Source organism: Leopardus geoffroyi, chromosome C2 (assembly GCF_018350155.1).
Source record: "Leopardus geoffroyi isolate Oge1 chromosome C2, O.geoffroyi_Oge1_pat1.0, whole genome shotgun sequence".
Lineage (NCBI taxonomy): Eukaryota > Metazoa > Chordata > Mammalia > Carnivora > Felidae > Leopardus > Leopardus geoffroyi.
In genome coordinates, this window is record NC_059333.1 from 74,702,179 (window position 1) to 74,713,659 (window position 11,481).

The 11,481-nt window shown below is 46.5% G+C and overlaps 1 long non-coding RNA gene across 1 annotated transcript; it reads left to right on the plus strand.

Moving 5' to 3' along the window:
• The first annotated feature begins 7,829 nt into the window (after nt 1-7,829).
• On the plus strand, nt 7,830-11,028 carry LOC123576117. Its single transcript, XR_006701174.1, has 2 exons — nt 7,830-8,049; nt 10,763-11,028. It is a non-coding gene; the product is annotated as an uncharacterized LOC123576117 (long non-coding RNA).
• The last annotated feature ends 453 nt before the right edge of the window (nt 11,029-11,481 follow it).

Below are 11,481 nucleotides of genomic sequence, written 5' to 3' on the forward strand. Positions count from 1 at the left end.
TCTACTGCTAACTGAAACCCCACCAGCTCCAGCGTGCTAGTCACCGAAAGCAATCTTTCCCGTCTCTTCTGTCACACTTGCCTATGTGCAGTAAAGCTCTCAGCTCTGGACTCCATCCATTTTTATTACTGGACTGTGAACTTCTGGAGGGCGCTGGTCTATTCCTTCCCCTCTTTACTCACTTCGCCTCAGGCCTGGTTGAATATCCTGCACATAAGAGGTTCTTAGTAACTGCATTTGGTCAAGAAATGGGGGGTTGGGAAAGCCTCTGATCTCACGGATGCCCTGCTTACACCTTGATAGATTTCACGATCAAGCAAACTAAAAATGGAGACGACGGGTGTCCCCACCAGAGAAGGTCTGGACCACCCTCGGCCTAGAGAATACAAAGGCAGAGTCCGTCACCTAAGCCCGAAGTCCCTTAAAATCCCTCCAGCCTAGGAACAGGATTAGTCCCGGGGACTGGGCATAGCAGGAAGTCTTGTCACCCCAGCTATGAGGAAAGAACTGTGAGGGCCCAGAGCCAGGCGGATCATTGCATAATCCTTCTTGATTTCAGTTCAGCTTTCCATAGGGCCAATGACACGGTGTGGACATTTGACTCCAAAGGGTATGGTGTCAACTGTGGACACCTGTCAGCGTCACTGCTCAGAGGGTCGGGACTGTGTCTTATTCTTCGTTGTATTTCTGTTTGTTTAGAACTTGCTTTAAAAGCATTTTAATTGGAAATGGGAAACGTGCACATGATTTACATATTAAAATGATTCCCCAGGGTCCAAGCAGACTCCTTAGCTCATCATCTCCCAGCCCAGAGGCAGCCATCATTCAGAGTTTCTTTTCCCCGAGGTGCCATGTATTATACAATATTTTTGTATTTTCTATGAGGAACTAATAAGGTTGTTGTGAACACCCTCAATGCCTTTGCAGGCGATGGTGATGGTGTTAGGGTTGTTGGTGATCTGGAAAAGAGGTTTTAGGGTTCACTGACCTTGAGAACTGGAGAACTTGTCTTGTACATTATGATGATGCATAGCAATAATGGTGTAATAATAAAATCTGGATACCTCAAATGCTATCTTGAAAAAGGCAGGTCTGGTCCAAGGGTAGTGGAGAAAGGATCCAAGGAGATGTGGTTGGACACAGATTGGATATGGGTAGGAAATGTTAGGCCATTTTAGCAAGTACCACTGTGCTCTAGGGGGATCATAAGTAGACCCGATGGAGATCAGCAAAGTATTTATTGGGTAGACTCCCCTTAAAGTACTGATAAATGTCCTGTCGTTTGTTGGTTACTCTGCTGTATACTGCTAGGAGGGAGAGTCACAGAGATGAATAAAGTAAACTTCTAGCTGAATAAGGAGGAAATCTATCAAGTCATAAGCAGGGCATCTGTGAGATCAGAGGCTTTCCCAACCCCCCATTTCTTGAATGCACTCATATAACGTTCAATTAAATGCACTCATGTAATGTTAAAGTAAAGGGTGCCCACAACAGCCTGGTTGACCAAACTGGTATCATTTCATCTAAAAAAGAAAAGGACGTGGGGCGCCTGGATGGCGCAGTCGGTTGAGCGTCCGACTTCAGCCAGGTCACGATCTCGCGGTCTGTGAGTTCGAGCCCCGTGTCAGGCTCTGGACTGATGGCTCAGAGCCTGGAGCCTGTTTCCGATTCTGTGTCTCCCTCTCTCTCTGCCCCTCCCCCATTCATGCTCTGTCTCTCTCTGTCCCAAAAATAAATAAAAACGTTGAAAAAAAAATTAAAAAAAAAATTAAAAAGAAAAGGACGAAACGTGACTTAATTATGTAAGTACATGGCACAGTAAGCTGGGTGCCCCCAGGTCCCACTGTCTGAGGACAGATGTCTTCTTGGTGGCACTGTACCCTATGGGTGCCCACGGCAAAGCATTTCCAGCCCCCTGCACAACCCCTCTGAGTTGTCCTAGGAGCCCCTGGGACCTGTTCCTGCCGGCCACTCAAGTTACACTTGGGCACCCCTAGGCATTCTGGAGTCAAAGCTCTGGGGAAAGAGGAAGAAGGTTCCTTGCCTGTCTCCCTTCCCTCCGTGGGAAGTCTGGTAGTGCAGTCCCAAAGCTCCACTACCTGCTCTCTGAATTCTCCCAAAACTCTAACACGATGGTCTTCTCAGCTTTTCTGTATGGTCCTGCTGCTCTTGTAAGGCTCAGATAGGAGTCCACTGCATGTTTGGCCAAGGGATACTCAGAATTAATTGCTCTTCCCCTCCAGTGGAGAGGACTATGTTCCGGTTAACCACCGTCTCTCAGGTCACCTTTCCCACGGAACGAGCTCCCGGGCGGCCCCTGGGCCTCTCCGCAGTTGTGTCAGACAAGCCCGGACATGTCAGAATTCCAGCTCAGGTTCGAACTGAGACCTTGGTTTCCCCTCACAGTCACTACGATTCTGATCAACTGTTCACCAAAGAAGGCCAAACTAGAGGTTATGGGTATAAATGACAGCAGGAAAAATTTTCGTGAGTGAAAAGGAAGGATTTCTTATATTGGGATGATAACAAGGAACATTATTTGGACCTCCCTAAGGAAGAGTCTAGAATCTTTCTTGAACAGTTCAGAAGAAGGCATCCCGCTTCTTTCTAAGCTGATGCCTTGGTATTCCTGAGGCGAACTGACATGTCCTACCTTGAAAACCGAATGGCAGTGGCCTTTTCCCTAATTCAGGTAATGCAAGTTTTCCACGTAAATTTTTTTTTCCGTACATTCTTCTTAGCTCTTAAACCTTTAGCACCTGCAGGCAACCAAACTAATGAACAAGTAGTAAACATATGAATGGGAAAGCTTGAAAACCACCGATCTCGCTGAGTGTGTTGCTTTTTTTTTTTTTTTTTTAAAGAACATGTGTGCTTGTGGTTTTATACTGCCTGCCCATAATGTAGCCATATTTTCTGCTATTAAAATTGTTCCTCGTTCATGGACGGAATGAAACAGGCCATTATTCCAGGGTGTTCCCGGAACAGCCTCATGTTTCAGGAAGCACGCCATCACCCTGAGTTCTCTACCACCTGAATACACTTGAGCCCGGCTATATTGTAGACTGTCTAGTATGCATTTCCTTTCCTCCTTCCCCGCTCCCTCTGCTGGGTCCTGCATGGCCCAGACTGACTCCTTACCTCCGCCAGGCTAAAGATAACCTCTCCATCTGGGATGTCACCCACCCGCTAAATTTATCCTCAGGGGTGAGTCGGGGCTACCCTGACGGGCGTCTCCAGGCAAGCATCTGAGCACCCCGGGCTCTATAGCACTGGAGGGCCTTGGGAAGGGGAAGGGACCCAGAGGGAGAGACGGAGGGGGCTAGGGATGAAAGATGCAGAGAGAGGCTGACAGGAAGCTGGCAAAGGGACTTCAGAAAAAGGGTGACACACTGTGGCCACGGCCGCGGCCGAGGTGGTCTGAAGGATTTGACTGCTCCCAGCAAAGGTTCCTTTTCTGACAGTTATAATGTTACTGTAACACAACACCCGGAGGGAAAAGCCCAGTGCTAATCGGGGCTCAAGAAGTCCGTGGACTTGGTGTACAGAGTGGGGTGTTTAATTTTATGATGTGGCTATGGGTTCCATGAGAGACTAATAAAAGAACTCCATAAAATGCGGCTTGGAGGCACAGGGCTGCAGCCTCTGCTAGAGGGTCACCCTGCTCAGAAGTGGTTTCAGAGCAGGGCCGGTGTCTAGCTGGTATGCACTGGGTATGGCCATTCTGGTTCGTAGACCATTCAGAGACTTCTGTGCCCGTTATTACAGAGCTGCTACTCTTAGGCTCCTAAGTGCCTCCCTGCTGCTGCACTGACTGCCCAGCCCCCATCCAGGACCTCCCCAGGACCCAGCAACCAAATACAGGCTGCTTGCAGACCCCACTCTGTGTCTCCAGTGCCACATCGGTTTGGAGTGACCGGTGCCCACGCAGTATCAGTTGGTGCGTATTTAAAACGTCACCCGTCCGGGGCGCCTGCGTGGCTCAGTTGGTTGAGCATCCGACTTTGGCTCAGGTCGTGATCTCGCGATCCGTGAGTTCGAGCCTCGCGTCGGGCTTTGTGCTGACAGCTTGGAGCCTGGAGCCCGCTTTGGATTCTGTGTCTCCCTCTCTCTGACCCTCCCCCGTTCATGCTCTGTCTCTCTCTGTCTCAAAAATAAATAAGCGTTAAAAAAAAATTAAAAAAAAAAAATAGTCACCCGTTCTACAGCATGTCTTCCTGGGGGTGAGGCCTGGCAGATACCTGTGGAGCAGACCAGGGACAGTTCCATCGGACTCCCCTTCTTGGATTCCAGACCAGTCCAGGGTGCCCAAAGGAGGCTTTCTTAAGAGGTGACTCTCATTCCCCTGGGTGCTTCAAGGACACACCCAACTGTTCCCTTGAATCATATTTGACTGCCTCAAAGGAGAGTGTTAATAAGCAGAGGAATGACTTCAGGGTTGAAGAGTATTTTTGGGAGAAAGAGATAAATTTGCATAATATTTCCCAAGCAGGAATTGCATTTGCCATAGAGTTTGAATTAGAAAGAAACTTAGACATCTGGTCTCTCTTTATAGCCAGCGTGGCCCCTTCTATAGCAACCTTCCCAGGAGATAGTCAGCCCCTTCTAGGTCATGCCCCTTGCCAGGGAACTCAGCTCTCTGAAAGAAGCCTCCTGTATGAACCAACAGGAACTGAAATTTTCCTAACAAATGAGAAGTTTGAGCCCCCTTTGTTGAGCTGAAATCTTTCTATACATCTCAACTTTTTGTTCCTCACTTTGATGGGATTGCAAGTTCACAGAGAGCCTCGAAGCAAGCAATGCCATCTACTAACATGTCCTATAGTATCAAGTGAGGTGAGAGGTCATGCGATCATTCGTTCATTCATTCATTCAACCTATGTTTACTGAGTGGCCACTAAGTGCCAGACCATGTCCATGGTGCTGGAGATTCAGCAGTAAACTGGAAATGGTTCTGCTCTGGGAGACTGTCCAGTCCACTGGGGCCAGTAATAGACATCTAGAGAGACCAGAGGAAGCTGGGGTGGTTGAGCTTTGCCTCTGAACCCCATTCCACGTGGGTCTATCCTAGGTGGGGCTGTCCTGAGTGACTGTGGGCAAGAAGCTTCTGTCTATGGTTTTCCTTTGCCCTCACCGGTTGCTAACAGCCTGGTGAGTCCACTGAAAGCATCGAGTCCTCGAGATGGGCCCTCGTTGTACAGACATGGAGATGGAGAGGCCAAGGACTTTCGCCACCATCCTCCTCACACTCTCGGAAAAGTGCTCGTGAGCATCAGCCAACATTATATAATGTGTTTTGCTGAATGAACAATTGAAGAGAATAATTCTTTTGTCTTCCATAAACCAGAAATATTGGACAATCTGGATAAGAAAAAAAGAAGACAGTAAAAATTATTCATAGATTCATCATCTACAGAAAACAATTTGGTGTTGTGCGTGCAAACTTTTTTTCTTGGTGTATTGTAGATCTGCGGATGTGGGAGAACACGTGCGCGCGCACACACACACACACACACACACACGCATGTGCATTTTGGACTCTATCTTTTTTGCCCAGTTATTTTCCCAGTGATCACAGCTTTAAAGTAAATCCAATTATTAAAAAAAAAAAAAAATCAAATTATTGCGCATAACTTTGAAGGGCTTCCCCCAAAGAAACCAGTGGAGAACAAAGAGTTTAATGGTCTTCTAAGCAGATTGGGCATCTGCCAGAGACCGCAGATCAAGTTTGTCCTTCATTTATGTGAAGAGGCTGAGGGTGGGATGGAGATTTTTATAAGATGGTACATTGGCTGCCCTTGACTTCCAACTCCAATCTGGTACTTCTCTCCATGAGACAACCACTGGGAATGATAGCGGTGGAGGAGTGAGGACAAACAGACCCAGAGAAGGGAGTGGCAGCTGGACAGCTTTGAGCTTTGAGCTCCCCTCTGAGCCAACAGACGGAGAGCACAGAGATGAGGCTCTAAGTGTGATGGGTCCTGGGCTCCATCAGCATTCGTGGGCGAACCTCTCTGGTCCCAGAAGTGTTGAGGAGAAGCTGAACCTGGGAAGACAGCAGAGCTGAGATCCTTCTTTCTTCCTGGTGCCTTGATCAGAACTGATTCCCTATATGCAGCTACTCCCAGGACTGCTGCCACTTAAGGAACCCCTAGAAGCTGGCCCTGAGCTTCGAAGGACAGATAAAAGAAACCTGTGCATGTAAGAGGGCTCAGCAGGCAGAGAGAGGGGGAAGAAGAACCCACCGAACAGCTCCTCAAGGAAATAACACTGACAGCCTGTGCAGAAGTAACAAGGACCTTCAAACACACTCCCAAAAAAGGACTTCCGGGAACTAAATCATATTTTTGACTAAAATACTCATTGAATGAATGAAGGCAGAATATAGACTTAGAAGATCAAGTGCAAATATATCCCAAACAGGGGCGCCTGGGTGCCGTTTGAGCGTCCGACTCTTGATTTCAGTCATGATCTCAAATGGTTCATGAGTTCAAGCCCTGTATCAGGTTCTGTGTTGACAGAGCAGAGCCTGCTTGGGATTCTCTGTCTCCCTCTCTCTCTGCCCCTCCCCTGCTCTCTGTCTCTCTTGAAAATGAATAAATAAACATTAAAAATAATAATATATTAAAAATACTTTATAAAAAAAAGTCCAAACATAGAACAAGAATACAAAGAGATGGAAATCATGCAGGCACAATAAGAGAGAAGGTAGCTAATGTCAGCAGACCTAAGATATCAATCCCCGGAGTTCCAGGAGGAGAAAAAGAAATAGCTGAAGGAGAGGGAATAATTAGACAAATGATAGAAGATAACTGCCCTGAGTGGGAAAGGCTGGGGTCTAAGGTTTACAAACAACACTGGGGGGGTTGGGGGTCACTAGCACTGAAAGCCACATACCTAAGCCCGTCCAGATAAAGTTCTTGAAAGGCACGTGTAAAGAGAACCTCTTTCCCTCTTCAGTACAAAGAGGGAAACATTAATTACAAAGGAACGGAAAGGAGATGGGGGTCACATTTCACACCTCTAAAAACGGGGACTCGAAGATGGCTGAAAAATACTAGAGCTGTCTTGCTGGTCAGGATAAAACAAAACAAGCCTTACCTGGGTGCCCAGGTTTTTTGAGAAAAAAACCTCCAGAAAGAACCGTCAGCAACACAGACAAGTCAAGACAGGAAGAAGATGAAGAAGTTGGTGGGGAGCATTTGGGCCCCTGGATCACTCTGTCTGTATGTCTCTCTGTCCCTCTCTGTCTCTCCGAGGCTGTCGCAGCCAAGGCCTCAGCTGAACCCAAGGGGGAACTTTGGCGTGGAGCCCCTCTGAGCCCGGATGGGTCTGGCCTGTTCACCAGGCAGGAACCAGCAGTGAGGGTGCCCCAGGGAAGGAAGCAGACCTGGGGTGTGGCAGTTCCCTTCAGCTCCAGGCAGTTGTCTGAGGGAGAGAGATGTAGCTGGGGAGCCGACAGCAGCCAACGCTCCTTCCGCTGGGAGGGAGGGACACCACGTCCTCCACTTCTGGGTGGTTGTGCCCGGGCTGTGCTGGGAGATGCTTACCAATCAGTTTGGGGGGGTACAGAGCTCTGATTTGTGGCTTCTGCCTATTTTTGTGGTCTAAATACTCAATCATGGCTGATATCAACCTATCAAAGTGATATTGCTGCCCACAGAGGTGGGAGAAGGTGAGGGCAGCTGCCTCCCAGGGGCTGGTGCCAGCTGGCTCCCATCCCCCACTGTGTGCGCCAAGGACCTTAGTGGGTACGCGGAGCAGGGGACAACAGGAGGGGCAGCAGGTGGGGTTGCGGGGCGTCCTGTGCAGTGCTAGTGCACTGGCCCTGGCAGGGGTCCCTCCTTTAGACTCATTTTCTTCTTTTGGGGTCACCTTTCTATCCCTCCTCTCTCCAGTCCCTTCCCCCTGTCCCTTCATTCACCCCAGTAAATTGGTATTCTTTGCAGGTAGTATTCCAGGAGGAATCTCAAACCCTCATTCTTTGTGAAGTCCGTGTGACCATTAAATCAGGAGGCTGTTTCTCTGTGGGCAGTTCTGAGAATCAAGGTGAGATGCTTGGAGGGGGTGGCCAACATTTTCTGGAAGGGACCAGTGTTGGCTTTGTGGGGCATATGGTCTGTGTTGCAGCTGGGAATGCTTCACTGGACAGTTTGCTGACTCTTGCTATATATGATACCAGTGTATCATAACCTCTGTGTAAGCCCTAATTACGGCTATTTCTAAGGGCCAGAGGAAAGAACCCCTTAGTTCTGGACTTTCGCACCAACCGGCCCTGAGGAAGGATTTAGCCTTGGGGGAGGTTTTGTGGTTCCCACTGGCTTTGTGAAGGTAACCTTACCAAGAATGCTTTTTTAATTTCTTTTTCTCCAGGCTTAAATAGAGTGAGGAAAAGAGAACCTCTGGATTTTTTTTTTAACCCACAAAAACCCCTCGAAACCCCCAAATCCAACTCTACTAACAAGTCCTTTTATTTATTAGGATCCTGTTCATTCTGGATTTGAAAAGACAGACCTAGGAAGGAGGTGGGCACTCACTCACCATCTCTGAAAAAAGGTGTAGTAAGTAGATTAACAGAGTAAACCAGATTAGGAAGCCAGAACTTTTAACTGGCTCAGAAATTAAACTTTTATTTGGCATTCTAGCAACTGCGTCATTTGAATGTTAATATGAAATGCACAGGTTTTCTATATATGAAAATGGATAATGTGGGTCTTTTTTTAAAATTTTGTTGGGCAGCATTTGATGAATACCTCCAGCATGCTAGTGTGGATTATTCTAGACCATAGTTTTCCAAAGATATTTGGGGCAAATCTCTCTTCTACTGCCTTCAAGTTTTTCAACTTAAATGAGTATTTTTGACTTCTTGGACAGCTATATGAATGTTTGTGACTATGCATGGGATAGATTCCTACGTTTTACTAACCCAGGTAAGCCCCCTACTAAAAGACATACCTTGCCTCCTGACCACTTCTTGCCTTGTAACTCCACAAGGATGGGGATATGAGAGGCCAATTCTATTTTGGCTTCCAGTTGTCTTAGAATGTGTGTGTGTGTGTGTGTGTGTGTGTGTGTGTGTGTGTGTGTGTTTATTTTGGGTGGTGGGAGAGTTATTTTCTAATAGAAAGTCCTTGCTTTATCATCACTTTGTTCATTTTCCCTCGATGACCAGGAAGCTCAGGGCTGAATTTAGTGTCCAGACAAGCCCGCCCGGTTATGCAGCAACCCTCTTTAGCAACCGTCCTCAGCTTTCCTGGCTGACAGATTTCTATGGGAATTTGATGGAAGCATTTATATATGACCACAACACACAAGCACAGAATAGAATACATTCTGATCACTCCTTGTGGAAATCTTCAACCGCCGTATTTTATGTTGTAGTTGTGTTGCCTTTTGGCGTCCCAAATGCTGATGTATACAAGGACTCCAAGACATGGGGGGAGATGCTGACCAGCGTCGGAAGGGTTTCGCAAAGGGGAGGAGATGGTCAGCACTTGCTGAGGGAGAGTATCTCTCCAGGAATGGATCACCACTGAGTCCTGTAGTGTAGGGGAAAAGGGCTAGTCCGAACTGGAGTCTGGGTTTTATCCCGAGCCGGTTCTGTCTTGAGCATATCCGATCACTTCAGTGAGCCTCCGGCTCCTTAGCTGGAAACTGAGCACGCTCCATAGGACAGTGGGAGATTAAGGGGGAGACTCTAGATCGGAAGAGTTGGCTACACTGTGGAGTGTGGTGCAGATGAGGAGTAAGACTGCTTCCTCAAGATCCACCACCAGCAGCACTCAGATTCCACCATGACCAAGGGACGGACATGCAGAGGCCATCAACCAGCTTGGACAGCAATTGCCACTTTCTGGTGATCCAACAATCCTGCACCCCCATTTGATTCTTGCTGCTTTAGGAAAAGGATCAACGTTTAGGCGGGTTCTAACATAGCTTGAAGTGAGTATGTAGAAACTGCCAGGCCAGTAAGGCCATGAACCATGTCTCTGGGATGCCCAGGAGGAATGCCTGTACCTACCTCAGGCTCTCCTGTCCCCCACCCTCCACACCTGCACCCAGTTAGCCCCTCGTTTAAGCTCCAGTGCATGGACCAGGCCTTCCATGGACCCTTCCCTGATAGTGCGTTCTTCTGTCCTCTAGGCCACAGGATTCTTGTCCATCTGATTACAGTAGCATTTACGGCTGGTTCTGTTCATCTGTTACTGAAGTGAACGTAACTAGTTTATTGAGTACCTACTACAGGCATACCTTGTTTCATTGGGGTTCAGCTTTATGGCACTTCCCAGGTATCGCATTTTTTTTACGAATTGAAAGTTTGTAGCAACCCTAGTCATTTTCCCAACAGCATTTGCTCACTCTCTGTCTCTGTGTCACATTTTGGTAATTCTCACAATAGTTTAAACTTTTTCATTACTATTATATTCGTTATGGTGATCTGTGATCGGTCGTTATGACTTGCCGAAGGCTCAGATAACGGTTAGCATTTTTTAGCAATCAAGTATGTTTTAATTAAGGCATGCCCGTTATTTTTTATAGGTGATGCTATTGTATACTTAATGGATTGCTGTAGATACTGGGCAAACATAACTTTTACATGCATTGGAAAACCAAAAAACTCCTTTGACTAGCTTTGTTGTGGCATTTGGGCATTGCCACGATCTGGAACTGAACCCATGATATCTCTGAGGTATGCCTGTATGTGGAAGGCTTTGTGCCGATCATAATCCTATATTGCCTTGATTTATTTATTTTTTTTCAGATTGTTCATCTCTGCGTGTGTTGTACCCCTGAAGGAATGGGATCGTGAGTAACATGCATCCTTCCCACCAAGCAGCGCATTGGAGTTGATAGCTAAGTGTCCGTGCATTAGTCAGCTTGCCCTTAGCTAGAGCTCTGGTATCACACGGTGGTAAGCTGGACACATAATTAAAAGTTTGGAAATACAGTAAAGCATAAATTTACTTACAACCCTACCATCCAGAGGTAACTGCTGTTAGTATTTTAATATATTTCATTTTAACCTTCTTTGATCTATGTCTCTGTTTACTTGATCTGGAACATTCTATGTGCAAAGTTTTGCCCCCCATGCTTCCCCATGCCATTAAACATTTTGAAAATATAATTTAAGTGACTGTACTATTCCATCCTATTGATAAGCCGTAATTTATTTATCAATGTCCTTAATAGAGAGGTAGACTACAATTTCTTGCTATTATAAGTTTTATTATAATGAGAATTTTTCTGTCTATATCTACATACTTATATATCTGGTTATTTCCCTTTGATGTGTTTAATGGAATTTCAATTACTATCCACAGGGTATGGAACTTTGGAAGTTATTGATTTGTATTACCAAATTTTTGTCAGAAGGGTTGATCTTCTGTCTTCCCTTCAGCAGAGAAGAATGCCTGATTTATCATTCCTATGCTACCATTAATTATCCTTTTCAATATTTACAAATTTGTTTACAGGATATGA